This window comes from Anolis sagrei, chromosome 4, assembly GCF_037176765.1.
Source record: "Anolis sagrei isolate rAnoSag1 chromosome 4, rAnoSag1.mat, whole genome shotgun sequence".
NCBI classification, from domain to species: domain Eukaryota; kingdom Metazoa; phylum Chordata; class Lepidosauria; order Squamata; family Dactyloidae; genus Anolis; species Anolis sagrei.
Genome location: NC_090024.1, coordinates 111,097,577 through 111,124,260, shown reverse-complemented (window position 1 = coordinate 111,124,260; position 26,684 = coordinate 111,097,577). Strand labels below are relative to the sequence as shown.

General features: G+C 37.8%; 1 long non-coding RNA gene across 1 annotated transcript in view; it reads left to right on the top strand.

The window, feature by feature from the left end:
- Positions 1-26,684, top strand: part of LOC137096940 (uncharacterized) — a 131,709-nt gene that overhangs the window by 91,835 nt on the left and 13,190 nt on the right. Inside the window, exon 3 of the long non-coding RNA XR_010909828.1 lies at positions 26,027-26,109. This is a non-coding gene — a long non-coding RNA (uncharacterized lncRNA). The remainder of the gene's footprint in view (positions 1-26,026; positions 26,110-26,684) is intronic.

The following is a 26,684-nucleotide window of genomic DNA, read 5'->3' as shown; positions in this document are numbered from 1 at the left end:
TATCTGATATCACTTGCACTTGCGAGACAAAGTTGCTGTGCTCCAATAACCTATAATCAAGTAAGACTGCCGAGCAGCATCTGCTAAAATTCTTCACAACTGGATGATTGAAAAGACGACACAAGTCACTAGAGGCCACTCAAATGTGTTTTTGCTTTCTTCCATTATCCTTGTGAAGGTCAAGTTTGTTATCCTTCATGGTTTGGTGTAAATCCAAGCAGTGTATTCCAAGTTTTTCTTGAATTTAAATGAAATGTTTTTTCTCTCTCCTTTTATTAGAGTGCAGATCAGTTAGAGACTTTTACTTCTTGACAGTTGCTTGCTTTGTTCCACATTACTGGCTAGAAAAAGTTATAAGTTTGTAGTGGGTTCCTGTATTGATCCAAAACAGAAGAACATCAAAACTGTTTTTCTAAGGGACTTAGAAACAATCTCTTGGGACATTTAGAAACAATATTTGAAATAAAATTGCAGAAGCATGGTGAAAAAGTCAAAATTTTCACTAGCTGTGTCCAAGATCTTTGGGGCCCCAGCCTCAATATTCATAAGTCATATTCCACCAGTTGTTGTTGTTGTTTTTTTTTTTGGTCGTGTCAGGAGCGACTTGAGAAACTGCAAGTTGCTTCTGGTGTGAGAAAATTGGCCGTCTGCAAGGACGTTGCCCAGGAGATGCCTGGATGATTTTGATGTTTTTTATCATCCTTGGAGGGCTTCTCTCATGTCCCCGCATGAGGAGCTGGAGCTGATAGAGGGAACTCTCCCCAGATTCGAACCTGTGACCTGTCAGTCTTCAGTCCTGCCAGCACAGGAGTTTAACCCACTGTGCCACTGGGGGCTCCACCAGTAAAAACATAGTGTTCTGAGGGAGTAAAAAAAATTGAAATATAATACTGGAAATCTTACTATGAATAAGGAACGAAAATACGATACTGTAGAAATCTATAGAGGAACATATTTAGGAATTTGTATCAAGTTCTGTTTAGCCAATCTTTACATGTGATAGATCTGGGAAAGGTAATAATAATAATAATAATCTTTATTTATACCCCGCTACCATCTCCCCAATAGGGACTCGGGGCGGCTTACATGAGGCCAAGCCCAACAACACATTACAATAAAATAAAATAAAACCAAAGTATGAAACAACAATACAATAAAATACATAGAACATGAGAATACAGTAAACAATATGCAATACAGTACAATCATAGCAAAGGTTTTAAGGGAACATATTTGGGGATGGATTTTTGTACAGACTACCTGTCAACTATATAAAAACCCACAATGTACTTTCATGATGAATTATCTGAATTTACCTTTCCAATTAAAAAAAGAGCATGAAATACATATATTAAAGATAATAGAATGTGTGTATTTTCTGTGTGTGTGTGTGTGTGTATTTCAGTTTACTGGAGAAAAATTGTACGCTCGAGGAAAACTGTGCAAATATGTTTATGTGTATGTGTGTTTGGATCTGTGTGTGTGTGTGTGAAGGAATATGTGCATGAAAATGACAGAATCAGAAAACTATAAATTGTGTAGTAAAAGGCACACACCTCGCCCCCCGCACAACTGTTTGCTCATGATTAGAAAGTGTGCATTTCATTTGCATTTTGTGAGCTTTCCTTGGAAATATTCATTTGGACATTAAAACCTGAAAGACTCAAATTCTCATGGCAGCTGATCATTTCTTCACAAAGATGTCAAGCTGTGTAAAAACAGACCTTTTTGTCAAAAGTGCAAAAAATTCCAATTCTTTATATTCCCATATAGGACCAACATCAAGGGATGTTGGTCCTATTGTTTAGTTAACATTTTGAATTATATGTATGCATACTTTAAATATGATATGAGCTGCCTTGGGTTTGTCCTGGAGAAAAGTGGCATCGAATTCTTCATAGTAATAAATAAATAAATAAATAAACTTTGAGAGTTTCAAAAATGATTAAAGAGATTTCAACTCATAATGGTAGGGCAAATGTAGCCTTATGTAGAACAGAGATATTATTTCTGGGAGCCAGATGTGGGAAACACAGCCATCTGGATAGCCTCATGTGGAAATGAGTGGTGAAATAGATGGGAATTTGATCTGCAGCAGCAAGACACAGGTTACATTCACATGAATATGCCTCTTTTCAGTTAGAAATGCTAGGTATTGTAGTCCAAACATCTGGAGGGTACTGAATTGGAGAAGACTGTTCCAGAAGCAAAGTCACTTGAAGCTACTGAAGAACATATGTGTCCATGACAGCAGTAGCCTTATTTATCCCACATGGACAGATATCATAAATGGTTTGGGACCCACCTACCTGCGTGACCGCATTTCCATATACGAACCCACACAATCTCTTCATTCATCTGGAGAGGCCCTGCTCATGATCCCACCTGCATCGCAAGCGCGATTGGTGGGAATGAGGGACAGGGCCTTCTCGGTGGTGGCCCCACGACTCTGGAACTCCCTCTCCAAGGACATCAGGCATGCCCCAACATTGGCAGTTTTCAGAAGGAGCTTGAAAACATGGATGTTCCAGTGTGCCTTCCCAGATTAAGGAATCCCAAGCAACATGTCCCAAATGCACTTTATGAGAGAGTTAGAACTGTCTGCATACCTACTTACTCCCAAATATCCATCCTTTTCCACCTGGACATGCCCAGTATTTAAAAAAAATAATCATTACATTTGGCCCTGCCAGGTTTTAAATTGCGTCATGATATTTTGTTATTGTTTTTGCTTTGCTATGAGTTATTTATTGTTGTATTGTATTGTTGTGGTTGTGTTTTTGTTCTGATGTATTTTGGGCTCAGCCTCTTGTAAGCCACACCGAGTCCTGCGGGAGATGGTAGCGGGGTATAAATAAAGGTTATTATTATTATTATTATTATTATTGTAGATTAAAATATATGCATACTTCTGGTATTCTTAATTCAAGGGTAAGCAGAGCATTCCCCCATCTATAATGGTTCCCTGCATTACACAAAGTGGACAAGCATGATGCTGAAGCTTCCAGAGTGTTGCTGACCATTTCAATCCATTTTCAGAGGTCCTCATCTCCTTTAGACCTGCACTGGTTTTTTCCAAACCCTAAGTGACCATCTGCTAACTTGTGTTGGCTTTTGTTGGCCTAAAGCTGGTAAAAATAAGGCAAAATGCACCTTCCCCAAGACATGTTGCACATTGTGATCTCTGTAGAAAAAGTGGGATATTAAAGCATGTATCGGGAATGCTTTGTGATGTGTAAGAAGCTGAAAGAGTCATTAATTGACAGTAGAGAGAAGAATAGTGTCCTGTATATATTTGCCTGTCTAAATACTGTAATTTAGGAAATAGTTAATATGAGTGCACACACTGGAGGAGACTTGTTAAGTATGTACTTCTAAATTATTGGTTCCTATGCCTCCCCGTGACTACTTTATAAAAATAGGAGTTCTTATTTTTCAAGTGCTCTTTAGAAATGCACTTTCACTATCTCCCTACCTCAGCCTATTAATTTATTGGCTAAGTTGAGTAACTATCATGGTTTAACTATGTATTTGATGCAGCAATCCAACTAAATGTAATGGTATTGCATTCACAATGGGCACCCTCACTGAGAGTATAATGTGCTTCTGATCCAAATAATATCCAAATTTACATTTTCATTTTTAAAATGGGAAGACATTTTCAAAACAGAACACGATGGGTAATTTAAGACACATTATATTTAAGTCTAAACAGAATTCAAAGGATATATAAGCAACATAGATAGCCACATCTACAACTGTTTACAAGTGAGACGGCAGAGCCAACTTCCCCATGCATTATGCATTCCCTGTTGTTGTTTATGGTGATGTGTGCCTTCAAGTTATTTCTGATTTATGGAGACTGAAGGGTGAACCTATCACAAGAGTATCTTGGCAGAAAGAGTGGGCTTGCCCTTTTCCTTGAAACTGAAAAAGTGAGACTTGACAGAAATCATCTAGTGGGTGTCTAACCTTAGTGGCCCAGTTGAACACACAAACTAATACATCATACCCTCCATCTCACACACACAAATAATAGTAATAATAATAATTAAAAAGTTCCCAAGATTTCATGGGATAAGGAATAATTGCTCAGATGGATTGATAGTTTGACATAGTATAAAGTAGTTTCCTATTTTACTCTTCTTGTATAGTGTCTTAAATAGGAGAGTTAATAGAACAAAGCAGGGACAAATGAGAGTGTATATCCACTACCTTCAGGGATAGCTGGTGTTTTCCAAGTCAGTGGGACAATGAATATTCTTCAGGATTCAGTCTGAACTTAAAGGACCTGTCCAAAGTGCTGAACCCTATCTTCGAAATAGCCTCAACCACTTGGATAGTTTCTTTAAAGTTTGGAATAATTCCCAAAGTGTATTCAAGATATTCAAGATACCTTGCATTTCTTAGCCCAACAAGCAACTGCTGGACCTACCAAACACCTATTTGTTGCCTTTGTCGACTTAGCAGCAGCTTTTAATTCCATCGATAGAAACCTGTTCTGGCATAAGCTGGCCAGCACCAATATGGATAAGCGCCTACTGTGTCTAATCAAGGACTTTATTCTAACACCACAGCTAGAATAAGAGTTGGTATTTCTGGTTCATTGACTGACCCCATTCACACGAATAAAGGAGTAAAACAAAGGTGTCTATTGGCACCAATACTCTTTAATCTTTACTTGAATGATATAATACCTGTACTCTTGGGGCCGGAATTTTTTCCACCTGCAGTAGGATCCAAGAAAATCTCCATCCTATTATATGCAGATGACATGGTTCTAATTTCACTTACCCAAATTGGCCTGAGAAGACTGCTCTCAAAGCTTGGTGCATATTGTTATAAAGAAAAGATGAACATCAACTATAATAAAACAAAGGTAATGGTGTTTGGAAGAAGACACTCTCAACACAGATGGTCCATCAGGGGTCACCAAATAGAACAATGTCAGGAATTTAAATACCATAGAATCCATTTTATGGAAAGACTATCCTGGAAACTCCATATAGAACACACTAAAGCAGTAGCTTTGAAATCTGTTGGAGCAATACTCAGATTTTACAACACTGCAGGGGGTCATCTACTAATATGGAACTATATAGCCACCACTAGAGAAAGATCAAGGTGAAATTGTATAAGAAAGACTGGATTGAAAATGGAAGGAAACACAAAATATAGAAATTACTCCTATTTCCTGACATATTTTAGAATGTAAAAGGGTAGGTATGTGGGTGGGAAAAAGCACACTATGTTTCAGAAACTTTCTAAACAAGAAAGTGAAACAGGAAGTCAAGTTCCTAACTCTGAAAAATAATAGCAGTATAGAAGTGAAAGCTACCTCACCTTTAAAACATAAAAATATTACTATCATCCATTTATGTTTATTCTTTAGAACAATATTTCTGGCAGATTTATCAGAAGGTTTTTTTTCCCCCTACAAAAATTAGTTACCTCACACATTCCAGGTAATAAGGGGCACTAGCTACAACCTTGTAAAGAGGGCCCCAAAGAAAACGGAGAAATTATTCCAGAGAGTGCTGTTAAAGTCCTAAATATATAAACAGTTAAATGTTATTTTCATTACAATATTTATACTGAAAACGCCAACTAATTGGAGCAAGATGCTTGCAAGAATTTTATGCAGCTGAGGACAGAATTCAGAATCTATGAGAGTAACTAAAGGAAACCTGCATACAAATTAGATTTTAAATACCTAAGGAGAGTTTTCTTTAGCTTTTACTGGGCCCTTCCAGACAAGACTAAATTCTGAGAGTAACTGGAATTTCAAATGTCGATTCCTCTTAAATTTTATTATTGGTTGTTGGTTTTGATGCCTGTTTTTATATATTATAATGTTATCATTTTATTTTGTCTTATACTGTTATGCATTTTAATGTGCTACATTATAACTGTGTTGATTGGGCTTGGCCTCGTGTAAGCTTCTACGAGTATCTTTGGGAAGTTGTTGTTGTTGTTGTTACTACTACACAGCAGGCCCAAACAAAGCAATTTTGGTGTGTGTGTGTGGGGGGGGGGGGGGTAGATGTACTCCCAGGCCAATCAGAGATCAACCCAGGAGGGTATCTAGCTAGCTCCTAGCTGCCCCCCTTTCCCCATAAACTTGCCAGAAAGGCCTATTTCCATCTGCAAGCCTCTAAAAGTAAGCTGGAGGGGTGGTAGTGCCTGGAGTCCCCCAAAATGAAATGGTGTGGAGGTTGACCCTCAGGATCATGAAAGGTGATCCCTAGAGTCAATCCCCACAGGCCCCACACTTACAAAGAACTGGATCTTATTGAAAAGTCTTAATCTTTGCAGGTAACTTTTTTTTTAACCCAAAACAAACCTGGAAATCCAGGTTTACTCTAGGTTCAATTGAATTAGCCTAAAGCATTGTTTGGGTGCCTCAGGCTAATCCAGAGAGAGCACTGTTGTTAAAGGTCAAGTATATACTTAGTTTACCAAATGCAAAGTTTGCTGAATGTGTGTGTAATGCTGCTCCAAATTGTGAGAGGCTTCTGAGCAGTATGACTTCAGAGGACATGCAGTTCTCCTAGTGTCCATTGGTCAACTTTTGCAATCGAATCTGTTTAATCTTCTTAGAAAGCTTGAAACATAACACAGGATGTTAATGATGCTACTCTAAATTTTTATTCTTGCTATTACTTCTATACTTAGAGAGGGCTGAATGGACAACTAGATGCGGTTAGGAGGACAGAAGGTGGTAACTAGGTACCATAAAGTAACTGCCTACAGTTTCAGTCTCTGAACCCAGCCTTGGCATAATCTAAGACTATTTACCTTGCTCATGAAGATTATTTCTCCAGCTTTATCATCTTATAGAGTATCGTGGTGCATTTCCTCTTTGTGCTTTACAGTTTGAGAAGACTGGTTTACCAAGTGCTCTCATGTGCTCCATAGTAAAAATAAATGGCAAATGGGCTGGACATATCCAAACTATGCACATTTGTGTACAGTCAGAACCATACAGTATAAAGTATTTCTTTGATGCCAGTTTTTCATATTCCAGCCAAAATTAAATTTATATACTCTAAGCTAGTGTTTCTCAAACTCTGTTCCTTCAGATGTTTTGAACTTCAGCTCCCATAATTCCTAACAGCTGGTAAACTGGCTAGGATTTCTGGGAGCTGAAGTTCAAAGCGCCTGGAGGAGCACCATTTGGGAAACACTACTCTAAGCAGTTACATAAACTGTCAGCATCATGAAATCTTCTAGAAGGTCTCAGATTTAGTTCTGGTTTATCTAGTAAGGAAAAAAACCCCTAGCTACATGAGCAGATAGGCAGATGGTGTTAAATATTTACCTATAATCCTATAGGAAAGCAAAGCACTGTAGCTCAGTGCCAGAGCATTTGCTTAAAAACAGAAGATTAAAGGAAAATGTATCTCATCAAATTATTTGATCTATGATTGAGCTATCTATCTCTATTTATATTCTTCTGATTTGTGTCTGAAAAAGAGTACAAGTGCCCTGAGAAAAGAAAATATTTGAGCATAGTGATCTAGTTATCATTAGTATCATTAGCAAAGACTTTTACTGGGGAACTAGATGCCCTTACTCTGATTTCTCTTGATGGTTCAAAAAAAAAAAGACACATATTTGAGAAGTAGACTGTGCTGGTTTCTTTTGTGTGCCAGAAACTATGATTATTTATAGAATGAGGCAATATTTTCTACTTAATAAATGGCCATCTGCTTTTCCATTTACTTTGACAAGACAAAGAGCCTTGCAATACATCTCAGGATACAGTCATAATGATCCTGTTTAATCCAAAAAGAATGACACCTATTTATTCATCTTAGATATGTCTTGGTCCTATTTTCAAAACCTGGCAAATGACAGTAAGAAAATTAAGAAACCTAAACTATTTAAATGCCTGTCATCCTATGTATACTCAAGGATTTCTCTAACTATTTTAAATGATGCGTTCTCCATTGTCATTACTGCTAACAAGCTCCTCTTCCCTAGGGGAGAAACAGTTAATTTTCTCCTCAAAGGAAACAATGAGTAATTTTAGCAATTTTCTTTCTACTGTGGGAAAGTCTTTGAAACTATGCAGTTTGCAGAGACAATTTACAAAGGCTATATATGGATTTTGTACACAGAACAGCATTTTGTGTGCAGAAAATATTTCTCCAGGAAGCCAAATGGATGTATAGTGTATCAGTCCTCTGCAGGAACCAAGACAGCACAGTTAGGAAAATGTCTCTTTAGTGTAGGAGGATTCTATACTACTGGTTAGCTCAGCAGACAAATTGATGCAGAAATTATGCCTATAGAGCAGGAGTCCTGTAAAAATATCACTACTATAGAAGTAAATCACTTATTGCAAAATGTAAACACATTCTACACAAACTGTATGTTTGTATGCAATTTTAATGCAGAAACATTTTTGTGCAGGAAACAATTTTTGCACATAAAATAAAATAGGATTTGTATTGTCGAAAGCTTTCATGGCTGGAATCACTCAGTTCTTGTGGGTTTTTTCGGGCTATATGGCCATGTTCTAGAGGCATTTCTCCTGACGTTTCGCCTGAATCTATGGCAAGCATCCTCAGAGGTGAGGTGCTTGCCATAGATGCAGGCAAAACGTCAGGAGAAATGCCTCTTGAACATGGCCATATAGCCTGAAAAAACCCACAAGAACTGAGTAAAATAGGATTTCTGAGCAAAAACAATTGCACATTTTACACAGAATAACTCTCAAACTGTCCCATTGATTCAGGATCCCTATGACAATGTTTCTGAGTACATTTTCCTTTGATCTCTAGAAAGAAATTATGTTGTACCTTCATAGGAACCGCTTCTGTATGGGAGGTTCTACCTTCTTCTGGATCATCACATATGATGTGCAGAACATAATCTGTAGTGTTGTTCTTTGCATGTAATGATATATTTACATTTTTTGCTAGTGCAACACCTAAACAACCAGCCAGTGCAACTGTTTTGGAGTCTAAAGGCAATGCAGGAAATGTATGGGAATGCTTAGGATATCACTTTATTAGTGTTGAGGCTCACTGGCATCCCACATAAACAGATTGCACTCATAGAATACAGCAAGCTCTGCATTTTCCGCAACCCTTGTTGTGGCTTCAATTTTGAGAGAATTGTGATAAATACCAATACAAAAACATTTCTGTTCAAATCTATGATCCCACTGAGATACAAATTAACAATTTAAGTTCCAAAAATAGTCAGGGTGGCCTCTGTGTACTTTGTTAAAATAGACCTGAATATCATAAAATAGATGTAAAGGAAGCAACACAGAGATTAGAAGGAATGCCCAAATGTTTGAGAGTCTCTATATTTGCATGAATGATGACATTTATGTTTCAGTTCTGTGGATATCTAAAAACCCAGAGCTATACCGTTTAACGCTGAATCATTTCCAACTCACTTACTGCTTTGTAACAGAAATGGCAGAAAAAGCTTCAGAAGGGCAAAGGGACTTTCTTAAAAACTTCAAAATCGCTTCAAAAATCAAACCTTTCCGAATTTATTCCGAATTACAAAGATTCCGACCGAACCTAATCATGCCTGATATTTATAAAAGAAATAACAGCTATCTCAAAATGCTATATAATAGTTCAAAAAGAATAGAGGCTCTCTTCAATCGAATAATATAAGAAAAATGGAAAGAAAGTAAAATATTTAGAATAAGATATAGAATAAGATTAACTTTTTGACATTTACTTGTCTGCTATAAAACAAGCAGTGTCCGATGTCCAGTAGGAAATGAGATTTCAAGGAACATGAAAGGCACTGCAGACTACTTCAACCAGAGAAATCAGCCATAGCAGAGCACTTGATGAACCAACCTGGACGCAGCATTTTATTTGAGAACACAGAAATGCTGGACCACTCCAACAACCACCATGTCAGACTACACAGAGAAGCCATTGAAATACACAAGCATGTGGACAATTTCAACACAAAGGAGGAAATCATGAAAATGAACAAAATCTGGCTACCAGTATTTTAAAAAACCCTCTAAAATTACAACAGCACAACAACAGAGAGGAAACAAACAAGGACATCTAATCACCTCTCAACAAAAGTTTGCTCTACGCCAGTGATGGACAACCTTTTGCACTTGGTGTGTCAAAATATGCCAAAAACCTGAGAATAACTTGGGTGTCACTTCGAGAGAGAAAAACATAATTTTGCAATATTTATAGTTTAAATAAGAAAAATGTATATTCCATGCTGAGTTATGGAGTGAACAATGCTCAAACTTGCAGATGTTAAATTTGTAGAGCCTTTTCCAAATTTAAGGATGGAATTAGATTGGCTCTTATAAGGTGTACTTCTCTGAATGTGGCCACGTGTCATCAAAAATAGCCATGTGTGTCACTGCTGACACGCGTGTCATAGGTTCACCATCACGGCTCTAGGCACTGTCAGGCGATTATATGCTAATCAAGGTGGTCAGTTGAAACATACATACCTAGCTCCAGCAGACAAGAGTCCTTTGTCTCACCCTGGTCATTCCACAGATATATAAACCCCTTTTCCTAGTTCCAACAGACCTCACTACCTCTGAGGATGCTTGCCATAGATGCAGGCGAAACGTCAGGAGAGAATGCCTCTAGACCATGGCCATATAGCCCGAAAAAACCTACAACAACCCAATGAGATTTTAGCTATTAAGCAGCTGTCTTTACAATGCATAAACATATACTATTTGTTCTGTTCTTACATAGATTTTTAAGGTGTTGAATTCCATAAACCCCTCCTTTATCACTACTTCCTATTACAAAGGAAGCTCATGATGAGATGCATCCTGAGATTTAAAAAAGGATTCCATAGGTAAATGAACTGAAATGAGATAGCAAACTGTCTTTGGGTCACATAACACTGCAAAAAGTGGTTCCTGCTCCATGCAAATTTCAGATTGCCGTACTGAAATGCAGACATAATTCAACTGAATAATGAGGTTTCTTCTAAATATAAATCACAGGATGAGGTTGAAAAGATAATGGATGAATCTGTTATTTTCGTTTTCAACTGTCTTCTCCTTCCTTCGTTTTTTAAAAAAGGAAAGTTATTTTTGTCTTATTTAAAACAAGCCAAACAAAATTATCTGACAATATTAGAAGTGCATTAATCAAATTCAATTGTTATAGATATTCCCATAAAAGGACAATGTTGTATTTGCCATGGATCTGTAAAATATCAGAAAGCTATCAACTCACTGGAAACCTAATTCAGCAGCACAAAGCTCAAAGTGAGATTCAAATCTAGACTTTCAAGAACACAACCCTTAATGTCCTTCTCAAGACTGGACAAATTAGCAAGTTTTACATTGTCCCACCTTTTTTTCTTTTACAAAAATAATGTTATTTCTATTATAATGAAATAAAAACCTTTGGAAATCGGTTGAAATAATTTAAATCCCTGCACATCATTAAAATAATATTTCATTATTTCTTTTATGGTAAATCTAAATAAAGCCACAATGCCTTTATGGCATCCTCAAGATATTTTTTTCATTTTTTAAAAAGATTTTATTTATAAATTTGTCCAACAAAATGTATAAGCATACATTCTTCTTTCTTTTTACAGTATCTTATGTATGCCATATTATATACAATCTAACAGTAAATAAACATCAAAAACTTCTTTCTTATCATTATTTTTAAATTTCCATTACAACATGTGCTACATATAACTCTATGACACACCTTTTATCCGGTTATACATATTGTATTTCTTTATAATTATTTTTATTATACCATTTTTGCCCCCTCTTCCCCTTAGTTTGTGCCCCCTCCACCAGGACCAACCAACTCATGTTGTTTCACCATTCCAAAATATCATTGTTTCTCTTGCTGGCTTATATCCCTTTCCCTCATTAAACACATACTCGATAAATTTCCCCCATATTTTCCAAAAGTCTGTTTGTTTACATATCCCCTTTTAATTTTAATGTTGCAAGTTAGCTTATCATTAATTGCGATATTCCAAATTTCCCTATACCATTCTTCTAATTGAATTTCTTTTTTTCCTTCCAGTTTTTTTGCTATTAACAATTTAGCTGCTGTTATCAAATATTTGAATATTTTTTATCAATCTGATTTAATCTAATGGGAGTTAGATACCACCTCCATATCATTTTTAATATTCTCATATTCCATATGTTTGCCCATTCGTGATTATTCACCCCCCCCCCAAGTCTGTTTCGTATACTTCCTTCAAATAATCTTGTTCCTGTTCATTCATTAATAATAGTTTATAGATATCACTTACTGTGCCTTTAAATGTTATATTCTCTTCTTTAGTCTCCCTTTGAGTTATCTTCTTTTCTATTTTTGTATATTCCCTACCTCCAATATATTTTTCCTTATATCACTTGACCATTTACCCAATTGTAGATACTTATACCAATCTAAGTCTCCTAATTCCTCTTTTATTCTTTCCATATTTACCATTTTCAGATCCCAGTCTTTTACTTTCATTAAACCTCTTCCATTAAGTTCTACTTCAAGTTCTTTTTTTTAATTTTCTGGGAAGTTTTCTGTCATTAAAATTGGCATGATAGGAGAAATACCTGGCATTAGGGTTTTTTTTATATCTCCCCCAAATCTCTAAAAAAAAAATTTTTTTAAAAAGGATTGTTTAAATTGTTATACCATTTCTTTTTATCCTTTTCTCTATTACCCCTATAAAATGTATTCTAATTTCAGTTCTATTTTTTCCTTTTGATTTTCTTATAATCTCCTTAAACAAGATCTGATTTTATATCATACATATGTATAGCAAACCCAAAAGCACTCAGAAGTAAGCATCCAGTGAGGCTTTCTTCAGGTACAGAGTCATTTTTATGTTTTCTAAGGAGTAATATCATCTTTCAGTTTGCCTCAAATCTAGTATATCCTTAAAGACAATTTGCTTTTTCAGGGTTAAAGTTTTCAATTAAATGCATCTTTCCTGATCCATTGCACTTCCTTTTTTCTCACTAGCTGTCATATTAAGATGTTCTCTTCCTCATACTGCCTACAAACACAGGCATAGTCTCTTGGCTGCCTACATTTTTAACCATCTGTTAGAATGGCAATATGCCCAGCTCAAAGACATTTGCTTCATTTCTCAAAGACAAGAGATGTTAAGCAAGGTTTGGATGGACAGGTGACAGACAGCTTTGACATCTCTCTGCAGACTGGTTTTTCACCTTGAGGCATTTTTTTTCTGTACTAGTTTGACAAGATTACATCTGCTGGCAATCAAGGTCCATACTTTCCCCTTAGCAAAGTGTTACACTATAGTCGAAGATTCCCTGTGTTTTCAATGCCAAGAGAAAGATTATTTCATAGCCAGGGCTCTGCCAAAGAGCATATCAAAATACATATAACTTCCAGACACAGTGTTCTGGTAATCTCATAGACCCATAAAGGATTCACTCCGTTGCTAACTAAACATGAGAATTCCAGTTAAACCATTGGCTGTACTCAACCTATAAGTCTTCAAAATAACAACTCTAGCATTTTCTCCAAAACAGCCAAACTGTATGACCATATGTTATGAGAGTAACAAGAACATGGGCAGGGAGAAAGATAGAGACAGAGCACAGCCTGTCCAATGTTCACCTCATTCACCTCTCCCAGACTCAACATCAAATCCAACTCATACCTTTCCAGAGTTTATGTCCAGCTCAACATAGGTCCCTTTTCTCCTCTAAGTTAAAATTGCTAGTGCTGCCTATTACCTTTCCCTGATCCATGCTTAGCCTGCATCGGTTTGTGTTTGGGCTCACCACTGGGTTTCACAGACTGCAAGGGTCACTAGAAATCATGAGAAATGTAGTTCTTATGGGTCCTGGTACCTCAGAATGAGTATATTATAGATAGGTGGATGGATTGATGGATGGATCTGAGACAGCCATTGTCGCCTTAGTGGATGATCTCCACAGAGAGCTCGACAGGGGGAGCGTGCCCATGTTGGTTCTTCTGGACCTCTCAGTGGCCTTTGATACCGTAGACTACAGTATCCTTCTGGGGTGCCTTACGGGGATGGGTTTTGGAGGTACTGTTCTGCAGTGACTCCAGTCCTTCCTGGAGGGTCGTACCCAGAAGGTGTTGCTGGGGAACTCCTGCTCGGCCCCACAGCCATTGTCCTGTGGGGTCCCGCAGGACACAGTATTGTCCCCCATGTTGTTTAACATCTACATGAAGCCGCTGGGGGAGATCATCCAGAGTTTTGGAGTCTGATGCCATCTGTATGCAGATGACGTCCAACTCTATCCCTCATTTCGACCAGATACTAAGGAGGCTGTCCAAGTCCAGAACCTGTGCCTGGCCGCTGTGACGGTCTGGATGAGGGTGAGCAAATTGAAGTTGAATCCAGACAAGACAGAGGTCCTCCTGGTCAGTCACAAGGCCGAACAGGGTATAGGGTCACAGTCTGTGCTGGATAGGGTTACACTCTTCTTGAAGGTACATGTTCACACCTTGGGGGTCCTCCTGGACTCATCACTGAGCCTTGAATCCCAGGTTGCAGTGGTGGCCGGGGAGCTTTTGAACAATTAAAACTTGTGCGCCAGCTGTGCCTGTACCTTGGGGAGTCGGACTTGGCCATGGTGGTCCATACTCTCGTTACCTCTAGGATAGACTACTGCAACACACTCTACGTGGAGTTGCTTTTGAAGACTGCTCAGAAGCTTCAAATAGCCCAACGAGAGGCGGCCAGGTAACTGGGGTAGCATACAGGGAACCTACAACTCCCATGTTACACCAGCTCCACTGGCTGCCAGTTTGCTACTGGGTACAATTCAAAGTGCTGGCTTTGGCCTATAAAGCCCTAAACGGCCCAGCCCAATTTACCTGCCCGAACGCAGCTCCCCCTATGAACCATTAAGATTAAGAGATTTAAGATCCTCTGAGGAGGCCCTGCTTTCTATCCCGCAATTGGTAGGGACGAGAGACAGGGCCTTCTTGGTGATTGCCCCCCGGCTATAGAACTCCCTTCCTGGTGAGATCAGATCAGCCCCCTCCCTCCTGTCCTTTAGAAGGATGATAAAAACTTGGCTGTGGAACCAAGCTGTTGGGACAGGGCAATAAAGCAGTAATAGGAAAGATTACCAGGCCAATTAGATTTGACGCTGATGACCGGGATGGTTTTAAATTGTGTATTTTAATATTGAGATAAATGGTTTTAGTGTTTCTGTATGTGTATATGAATTCTTGTCCTGGCATTGAATGTTTGCCTTATATATGCTGTGCTCCGCCCTGAGTCCCCTTTGTGGTGAGAAGGGTGGAATATAAATGTTTTAAATAAATAAATAAATAATAGATAAATAGATAGTTTTGATTTTACTTGCATATATATGCACAAGATGACAAGATCATTTTCCTAGTGGTGCTGTAGCTCAGAGACAGTATAAATAATGGGAACAGTAGTTCTACCCAACCTTAGCAGCATCTTTGCGCCTTTGCTGCTACTCTTCCTCTTGTAGGACTGTGAGAATGGAGGAGATTGAGATGCGGTAATATCAGCTTCAAATGCTGCCAGTGGTATTGTATAGCAACAAAGGGCTCAAACTTCAGAAATATCACTCTGTCTGCAGTCCTACAGATCTGCTGCCAGCAGTATAGAGCTTGTTGTAAAGGGATGTTATACAGATTGGGCAGATGGTTTGACTCTGTAGAAGGTAGCTTCATCTGTCCCACTTCCAATGAAAAGACAGAGTAGAATTCCCAAACTTGAAATATTCTTAGATACATTATGTGTGTTTTGGGTTACCTTCTTTTGCATCACTCACAACCCTCCAAACATTCTAAACATTTAGTCTTATGCATGTTTAGATACTATTATTTCTCTTTATATTTCAGTTTTTTAACCTCCAGCAGCAGAGCTTTATTTTAATACCCATTCTTCCTTCTTCTCAATGTGATCTTCCATTTTTCCAGAGGAAGTGTAGGACAAAATGTCAATCACCCACTTTCCCAGTGATTGCCATTTTGTCCCTCAGCATTATGTGAGATCTTTCCTTGGTTAAAAAGAAGAAGCCTCTGATTGCTAAAATGGTAAGTGCCCACAGACTGAAAAAACTTTTCTCCAACCTATCCTTGAAAATGCTGATAATGCTTCAACACCTTCATAGCTTCTGAATGAAACTGAAAAAATATGGAAGCAATTTCTGGAGCTAAAAAAATCACAACATTGGGATGTACTTTTGAAATATGTCTGTTTTGTTAGAATTCTTGCATAAAATGTATTGTTTTAATATACTGTATTGTATTGGCATCTAATGGCTGCCTGTTGTAAGACATCCTCGGTCCCTCTTCAGAGGTGAAAAGGACGGGATATAAATGCTCAAAATAAATAAAATAAATAAAAGTGGTTTGGGTTTCACTTATACTCTCAGTTATCTAGATATTAAATTAAATATTCAGGGATTAAGTAAATGTACAATTTGATTTGGACATACATACATGTGAATGTGCTAGAAACCTTGATCTCTTGGTCTCACACTATCCCAGGATATAAATGCTCAAAATAAATAAAATAAATTAAAGTGGTTTGAGTTTCACTTATCCTCTCAGTTATCTAGATATTAAATTAAATATTCAGGGATTAAGTATATGTACAATTTGATTTGGACATACATACATGTGAATGTGCTAGAAACCTCGATCTCTTGGTCTCACGCTATCCCAGGGAAGGTCAAGGAGTATATGGTAGACAACTTTCTTGGTGAGTTCACCCAGGCTATGGAATTCCCTTTTACAGAAGGCTGGGTTGGTCTTCTCCTGATTTTCTTTCTGTTCACAGAAGAAGATCTTCATATTAGTTGACCATTGAAAAACTTTTTTTTATTTAAGTGTACTCTATTTTATGTGATCATAATTAAGGATCTCTTTATATGGGGCTAAATAGCCCAGTGTTGCTACTTTTATGCACAGGTTGGACAGGGTCTTCCAAGTGCCACCAGATAACACGCAGCAGGCCCCACCCACATTCCTCCCACAAATGGCGCTTCCACCTCCATTATGGGGAAGAAAGTGTGTTTTGCATAGCCACAGTGGAGTTACCCACATTTTCCTCCCTCTCCCTCATATGATGGGGAAAGGGTGGTGGGCCAATATGTGTCGCCATGCATTGCCACCCTTTCTCCCACCATGTGATGGGAGATGGAGGGAGGGCTACAAGGCACCCTGTGTGCCTTCCCTTTTTGCTGGGCCATGTGAAGAGGTCCCGGCCCTGCTTACCTGTCTGAAAGTATCTCTCCTTACGAACCCTCTAGGAATCTTCTGGGGAGGCCCTGCTCTCGGTCCTGCCATCATCACAGGCTCAACTGGCAGGGATGAGGGATACAGCCTTCTCAGCGGTGGCCCCTTGGCTGTTGAATGCCCTCCCTGGAGACATTAGATCGGCCCCGACCCGCTTAACGTTTTGTAAAAACGTTAAAACCTGGCTATATGAGCAGGCTTCCCAAACTCAGTATAGCTATTAAACTCTGATCTCAGAACGGTTGGACAACGCAACTGGATAATGACTGGTAATGAAATGCGGAGGACTTATGGTTTTTTTATTCTGTTTATTGATGTTATTTGTAATGAATTTTTATCCATGTTAAATGTTTTTAATGTTTAAATTATTTTTGTACTGCTGTGGGCATTGTATTGTGCTGCTTTGTAAACCGCAATGAGAATGGCGGTATAGAAGTAAAGTAAATAAATAAATAAGTTGCAACTTCCTTTTATGTTGTTTTGATATGGTTGTTTAATTGTATATGGTGTTTTAGCTGTATTTGGTTTAAACTTCGTATGTGTCACATATCAGAAGAAATGCAGGATATAAATGAGATACTTATATACATACATACCATTGTAGTACTTCCCTTCCCTCTCATAACAATTCACTATCCAGATGGTGGCACATTGCTAAGCATGTTTGAGTTGCAGCTGTTCGCTTAGTAATTACAACTAGATCCACTTGTGCAACCCAATCTTGTGTGTGACCTGCTGTTGAAAAAATAGTAGAAGTAAAAAGGGGTAAACTGCTGTTTCAGGGGGATGTGAAACTCTTTGGAGTAGGCTTCTGAATATCTCTTACAAAAGGCAGCAGGAGGACAGAAAGGGAAAGGAAGGAAACTACATCATGTTGGTGCTGAAGTGAAACTGAAAGAGTAAATTCAGATCAAAGCTTTTTCACTGTAGTGTACATCTTTCCACACTTCCTGCTAGGATTACAAGCTAAAAGTAAAGTTTCCTGGATATTAGAGTGAAGTGGATTCTGAATTATTGTGGCACTGAGACACAAACCTTTATCCCTCTCCCTTGTTTTGAATCATCCCCATCCACCCACTTGGTAAAATTTCAATTTCAGCCAACCTCATAGAAGACCATAACGTAAAAACAAGAGCAACAGTGTTATGATGGGGAATCCTGACGTGTAAATGTAATTGATGACACTACTTCAAATCAGTTTTATGCTAATTTATGAAATGCTTTTGCTATGAAATAAATAAACTTCAAATCTGGAAACTTCCAAATTCCAGAAGATGCAGTGCGGTAGCATCCCCTTATTGGTCTAGAGAACAGAATTAGATCAAATATTGTCCTTTGTCATGACACAGAGCCAGTGAAGGAAGCTTATCACTGACAATAAAGAAATTCTTGAACTAAAACTGAAGATTATGTTAAAATAGCAGTAGGAATGCAATTTATGATGAACTTTCTGAGCACCTTAGGCCATTTTCCAAAACATAAATGGAAGCGCTGGGAAAGTATCTTTTGTCCTAAGCAGCAGTAAGCAGCTTTGGGGGCTAATTAGTTGGCTAGGTAAAAATGCAGTAATTCTCCAATGTGCTTAGAAATGCTTAAATGGTTTTTTCACCCTACAGTGTATCATCTTACAGAGAAGCAGTAAATCAGCAGGGTTATGGAAAGAGCCAACTTTCAAGAGAAAACCATTAGATATTCATGTGCTGTATCTTGCCATTTATACTGTAATACTTTCCAGACAGTGCTGTTGGGTTGCTGGTTCATTAAGTATTATATATCCTTTCCTTAGGCAAGAAATGTGCTGTGGAAATGCTTTACTTGTGCAGACTCGGATTCAGTTCAGTGTGTGCACTCCAACCAGGATTCTCTCCAGATGGTTAATGCAATTGGTTGTATGGTAGGGAGGAGGATTGAAATGACTGAACCAATCTCCATTTCCTGTGCTTTTCTTATATGGCAGGGGTTTGGACTAAATGGCCCATATGGTCTCTTCCAACTCCTTGATTCTGTATTCTTCATCAAAAAAAGTAGAGAAATCTGACCTGTTTGTTCAGAACGTAACTGGAATCGTTTATAGTTCAGGTCCAAGATCTTACCCTAAAAGTTAAAAGGAAGTTTCCATACTATCAGTCTTACACTCAGCATTGACTTTCAAAGTGTGCTGGGAGCAATCCTTTGGTTTCGACTACTTTATTCTTCAGTTGAGTGTATTCATGGGCCACTTTTTGATGCACAAGAAGAAAGAATCTTTGGTTTCATAAATAGAACAAAAAGGTTTAAATGATCAAGTGAGAACAAATTCAAGTGTTAACAAATTCTGCTCCAGAAAACCAAAGTGGTTGGAAGACAAAGTACTTTATACATCACAAGAAGAACATTTGTTGTTGTTTATTCATTCAGTTGCTTCCGACTCTTCATGACCTCATGGACCAGCCCACGCCAGAGCTCCCTGTCAGCTCTCGCCACCCCCAGCTCCTTCAGAGTCAAGCCAGTCACTTCAAGGATACTATACATCCATCTTGCCCTTGGCCGGCCCCTCTTCCTTTTTCCTTCCATTTTTTCCCAACATCATTGTCTTCTCTAAGCTTTCCTGTCTTCTCATGATATGGCCAAAGTATTTCATCTTTGCCGCTAATATCCTTCCCTCCAGTGAGCAGTCAGGCTTTATTTCCTGAAGTATGGACTGGTTGGATCTTCTTGCAGTCCAAGGCACTCTCAGAATTTTCCTCCAACACCATAGTTCAAAAACATCTACCTTCCTTTGCTTAGTCTTCCTCATGGTCCAGCTCTCACATCTGTAGGCTACTATGGGGAATACCATTGCTTTAACTATGCGGATCTTCATTGCCAGTGTGATGTCTCTACACTAAACTATTTTATTGAGGTTGGTCATTACTCCCCTCCCAAGAAGTAAATGTCTTCTGATTTTCTGGCTGCAGTCTGCCACTGCCTCCACGTTTTCTCCCTCTATTTACCAGTTATCAATCAGTCCGGTTGCCAGAATAATGGTGTTTTTTTAATGTTTAATTGCAGCCCAGCTTTTGTATTTTATTTATTATTTATTTATTTGGAGTGCTTTTACCCCAACCTTCTCAACCCCCTAGGGGGGACTCTTCTTTCACCTTGATTAGAAGGCTCCTCAGCTTTTACCTTTTGTATTTTTATATTTGGGGGACAAGTGTGACTAGAAGAGCCTCTTTTCCAGCTCCCCCATCCTCAAAATATAAGTGGACATACTTCTTTATTGTGTCAGAACCGAATTGAAAAAACAGTTATAATGTATAAAAGACCACAAAGTTAAAAACTTAGCATTATACTAAAGTTATTTTGACCAGAAGCTGGCCACTTTGAGTACCTCTCGTGTCACTGTAAGTATGTCCTTCTTTGTGCATGTGGCAGGGCTCAGACTGCATTGTAGTACTTGATCTGTGGTTTGCTGTTCTCCATACTTGCATGTTGTGGATTCCACTTTGTTGTCGGCCCATTTATTAAGATTGGCTCTGCATCTTGTGGTGTCAGAGCACAATCTGTTCAATGCCTTCAAAGTCACCCAGCCTTTTGTATACCCTGGAAGGAGTTTCTCATCCGATATCAGCCACTAAGTGAGGTTCCAGGCTTTAGCCCACCACTTTTGCACTCTCACTTGCTTAGGTGTTCCTGTGAGTATCTCTGTAGAAGTTAAGTGGATATACTGCTGGTCAGAAACCAGGCATCATGCCTGAGTCACATTGAAACCCAGCACAAACATGCTTTGGATAGCAGGGTGATTCAGTCTTTCATTTTAAAATAAGTTTGGCAAATACATGTTTTGGTGTTTCAGGAAAAGAAACCAATGTTTTGAGGTGTAAAGAGGGCTGGAGAGAGAAAGAGTAGAAAGGCAACACAAAGCAAGGAATAAGAGATAAGTTTACATGATTCAACAACATTTCGGTGAGGCCAAATCCAAAGCAGACATCTAACATTCACTGTCCCACTCAGTATGCCAAATGTAAAGATATGTGGTCCAATGGCCACTTTCAACTCCTCCTTTCCTTTCAAGAATGAGGACAGGGAAAGTTTTGATTAAAAGATTCAGTAGACTACAAAAGTTGAATGTGTTTGCTGAACCTCACAGTTCTCTCGAAAGGAAAATCAGAAGTAGTGAGGTCGCAGTGTGACTGCAGTCAGATACACGTTCTTTGCAGCCTTACTAGGCAAGAATAACTGTGAAGGGTTGTAAGTTAAGAAAATAATGGAAAGGCTAAATGAATTTGGATTTAAACAAAAATAAGATCACTAATTTATTTATGTGTATGTCTATTTGATTACAATGATCCAGCATTTTCTCTGTTGAACTTACCAAAGTTTGTTCTATCTACTTCCTACAAATGTATCCCAGTAAGGATTTGTTTTACAATAAACAACTACTTGTAGTTAAAGTCCCTGAAGTAATAAATGGTTGTCATGATAAGAATTTGATAATGGTATTTCCCAGTTAGAGGCAACTCAATCTATTTACACAGGGCTGTGTATGGCCCATAAATGTCACAGTGACAGTATAATCTTTTGTTTAGCTTTTTAATTTGTGACCCTGCTTCTTATAGTACATTAGCAGCATGAAAATCAGTAAATACAGCTCCTTTCTGTGCTACTAGGATGACACTAAAAGCCACAGGCCATATGGGTCTAGCAGGCATGGTTGAAGGAACAGTGATTCTGTGCAAAAGAGCTACAACTTCGGCTTCTGCAACATATCCCTGGATTTTTTACATTGGTGAGAGAAGAACACAAATTACATTTCCCACGCCATCAGTATAACATAAGTAGCGCAGGAAGTGTATAATCCTATTGTGTCATGTGAAAAACAGCGCAGGATTCTCATTTGTTTTTTCCTCATCTGCGTCCAGATAACATCTGGATGGCATTTACTACTAGTTCTCGTTTCTCTTCTATAATTCAGGAAGGATGGTACATGAATTTATTTTCTCAATTTATCTGTTTGGTGGAACTCATGCCCTCTTTCTTTTTTGTGGCACATTTGCACCCCATGTTCAAACACTTTCTTCTTGGATCTAGACATCTGCCGTTTTGAGTTCAATTCTTGCTTATTAAGACAAACAGTAATTTCTTCTCAAAGTGCTAATTTTGACAAAGTAATAACTTCTATGTCAAGATAACACAAATTGAAGGGCCACTTCTAGCTTATTGAGAAGAACAGTGATAAGACTCTGAGAACAAAGTGCAAATTTTGACCCAATGAATCCAACATAATCATAGTCTACATCAAGATAACACAATTTGAAAATAATTATGCATTTGTACAATAATTATTTATTGTACAAATTTTTATTTGTACAATAAAAATCTCAGAATGCCTGACATTTCAAAATATTTAATTGACAAGCTCTTCCCAAATTTCCCTGCCATCCTTCTATGTGCCTCTTCCTATATTCTTTCAGAATCAACTCCTGTAATATATTTTGAACTCTGACCTAATAACAAAATTGTGAAATAGTTTGAGAAAGAATTAGATTCAGCAATTTGGTAAATTTTTTGGCTAAAGGAAAGAAAAAAAGAAAGCTGCACACAATGTTCCCTCTTGCTGAACAGTTGATGTGCAATCTACTCAGAAAAGTGTCTCCATTGAACTGATTGGCATGTGTATGGCTTGATTTTGTTTGTATAGATTTTAATGAGGGCCACTTTAAAACTCACAATTCCACAAACGTTACATGAAATTATCAAAGCAAAAATGTGCTAGGTGAAAGAACATAGAAAAAAATCATTCATGCTTTCTGTTGAGAAAATTACTTGAAAAACAATGTGTGCATTTGGCAAAAATGTGTATAAAATGTATATATTAGAAGAAATGTTCACAAAATATCCCCAGATTAGCTGTGATTCTGGATTTGTAAAATTCAGTTTTTGGAATGAATCAGATGTAAGATGGAAACCTCTACATGTTTGGGATGAATGAAACTTTTTAAGACTAAAAAAAGCTGGGGGAATAAGAGAGAAACCGATCTTGGCAAATTTGTGCATCCTTAAGAAATACATTCTTACCACACTAAATTAAGGCCAAGTTTACCCTGGAAAAGATAACTCATGTAGAGAAAACAGGACTTGGGAATCCATTAACCACTCTTGTGAGAACTCATCCAGGAAATTGGTGGTGGAGAAATCTTCTTTCAAATTAAAAAAAAGTATATCTTTATGTATTTTCTCCCACACATAAAAAAACAAGAGTGCATTCCTAAACCAAATCAGGACAGCTACTATTAACAAGAAATTCCCATCAAAGGGAGGAAAACTGTGCACTCTCTCCAACTCCCATTCTGTAACTCTCTTTATTTCCATTGTCTTTGTCACACACTGATTCTCAACTTTTCATGATATTTCCTGTGGTGTTATTTCCGCTGAGCTGTTTTTGGGTCTTAGCCCACTTGCTTAGTGCCAGAATCATTTTCCAGTTCCCACTGTCTAGAAAGTGAAATTACCAAAATATTTAGTGAAGCATTATATCCTAAACAAGATGTCAAGATGAGAACATTTGCTTTAAGGATATTAATGAGAAAAGCAGTTGCCATTCTCCTCCAGCTGATATGTACAACAGACACACATATATGATTTATAATCATGGACATAGGTGCCTCACTTCTCAAGCAGCCATGTGTTCCATTAGCAATACTAGCAGAAACCTTACTATCCAGATGTGAGAAAGATTGCTCCCTAATTTAAATTTGGTGACATTGCAAAACCAAATATGTACCCCATCTGTTGATATGGAATTATAATAGTAATTAATATAGAAGAACTTGTGAGGTCATTATTATTAACCAGACCCAATAATGTAAATAACTTAGCCAATTAGATATACTAAACATATACTAGTAATTACATGTCCAGTCATCCAAATCTCAAGCTATTTAATTTTCAATTTACTTCTCAGTCTCATTTTGGAAGTAACCCTTGTTTTTGACCAGGGTGGTCCTTCTGCATTTATTTTGAGATCAGTCCTGTAAAGGGGTCAGTCAGATATATTTCCCAATTGTAAAATAACTGTAACTCTATAGTACCCATTCCATATTTGGCAGCCCCAATTTTCTAGGCTATATCTGATGCAGCTTATGTCATACACAAACATCGATTCTGCTTTCATTATCACTGGACAATCAGCATGAAATGAAATAAGCATGTTTCCATAACATGCCATGGTGAGATGAATCAGGGAAAAACATGTGCAGACAGTTTCAAAGTTACGAACAAGATAGGTTCTGTGGGTTTGTTCTTAAGTTGAGTTTGTTTGTAAGTCAGAACAGGTACATATTTAAATGTAACTCCAGCCAAATATATACTAGTATATTCATTAGTTTTGGATAGCACAGGGAAAACTTAACAGCCCTGTGGTGTTTTGGTCTCAGTGCTCCTGTTCAGAAGATTTCACCACACTTTTTGTCCCTGTAGTAATTGGATTTTGGGAAAAAATGACTTGTTGTGGAAACAAAGGTTGGAGATAAAGCTTCAATGGAGACACCTTTTCCCCATGAGAACTCTTCCAGGAGTGAATTTCCGTTCCGAGGGGTAGATTTCTCTCACTTCCTGTTGCCTTACTTCCATTCTTAACTGTGAGTTGTTTGTAAGTCAGATATGTTTAACTATAGGACTGCCTGTACTGTATACACTCATGTATGTACGAGGGGTATTTTTTAAGTAAGGTCCATTGGAACATTAGTACACAATGAAAGTTTATTTCAAAAAAGTAAATTTCTTTTCAGAAAGTACATATTTCACTTTATTTTTCGACATAGTTGCCAAGTTTGTTCAAACACTTATAATACCTCTGAACCAATTTTAAAATACCCTCTTCATAAAAACTTGCCGCCTGCTCCGATAACCAAATCATCTGTAATCAAAGAAGGGCGACCGGAGAGGTCCTCATCATGGACGTTGTCACGGCCATCTTTGAATTGTCGTACCCACTTACACACTTTGCTTTCACTCATAACAGTATCACGGTACACTTCACAAATCTGTCGATGAATTTCTGCACCAGGCAGGTTCCTTGCTGACAAAAACCGTATCACTGAGCAAACCTCACATGCGGAGGGTGAGTTGATAGTCTTAAACATTTTTAAAGCAGAGAACAGAACTATACATGTTAGCTACAGAGCGGAAACTGAGCACAGTTGTTCCCGAAGCATGCCGGTACACAACGCACGCGCTCGTTGCGGTATGCGCGTGAACTACTAGCGTCTACAACAAAACGGACCTTACTTAAAAAATACCCCTCGTATAAGTCTGAAAATGTTAGTTAAAAAAACTGATTTAAAAAAACTAGCTCAGGTTATGCACAGGTCAAAGTCAGTACTTAACACTTATCCCCTCATCCCCCCTAAAAGGAATAATCTCTGATGTGAGGGGTGGAAAATGAGAAGTTACACTTCTGACTTTTCTGAATGCCTGGGCAAGAAAATGGTGCCTGGCCATGACCAGGGATGGCTGACCCTTTTGAGGCACCTCTCTGAGGAATGACTCTCAGCATATCTACATATCGAAGCAAAATCCATAACTTTGACCCCCCAAAACTGCCCTCAATTTGTACATGAGATCAACTTATACACAAGTATATATGGTACAGGACACAATCCGTATTTGAATCAAAAAGGTGTTTTGGACAAAATTAGTCAAACAAGAAGACATGTCGCTAACAACAGTAGTTGTAATGGGCTTATCAATTGATCACAGATATAAAAATATATCAAAATATCAAATATAAACCTATCTAATGTTTTTTCTTCTCACAGATTTGCAGATCATGCCATAATATGATGAAGAAATGTAGCTGAGAATCTTCAAGACATCATGAATATGAAACCAGAAATAAATGGTAAATATGAATTAAATTAGATGTCAGGAGGATAGAGGAAGTATGTCTCTCTTTGCCACAAATGGTGAGATTAGTACAGAATGATATCAGCCCAATGATTAATTGAAACAATTATAATTATTTCTATTCCCCTTCATTTATTTATTTTGCCTGTTCTTTCTCCTTCACCTCTATTCTCTGACCCTATATGTATAAAAACTTCATATATTTGAATTACTGCCATTTCTAAAAACTGGACACAGCAACCAGTGATGACAGAATTTTAAAGGCAGAAATGGATGATCACATTGAGAAGTTAAAAGGAAGTTAACAGGAATAAGGAGCCATGTGTATGGCTGACTATGAAGAAAATGTAAAATCAATTCTAATAGCATTGTTGCAAAGGGTCATTTTATGTTATTTTATGAGAGAAACATTCATCATAATAGAAACATTGATGTGTTTTTGAACTGATTGAAATGGTATTTAGAGCCTGCTGACTTCCAGATGTTGGCTAATGTTGCCATTTTCAAAAGCAGCCACCTAGATGATAGAAATTTCCAAACTTGCAATTCCAATTTCAAATCAGCCTTAAC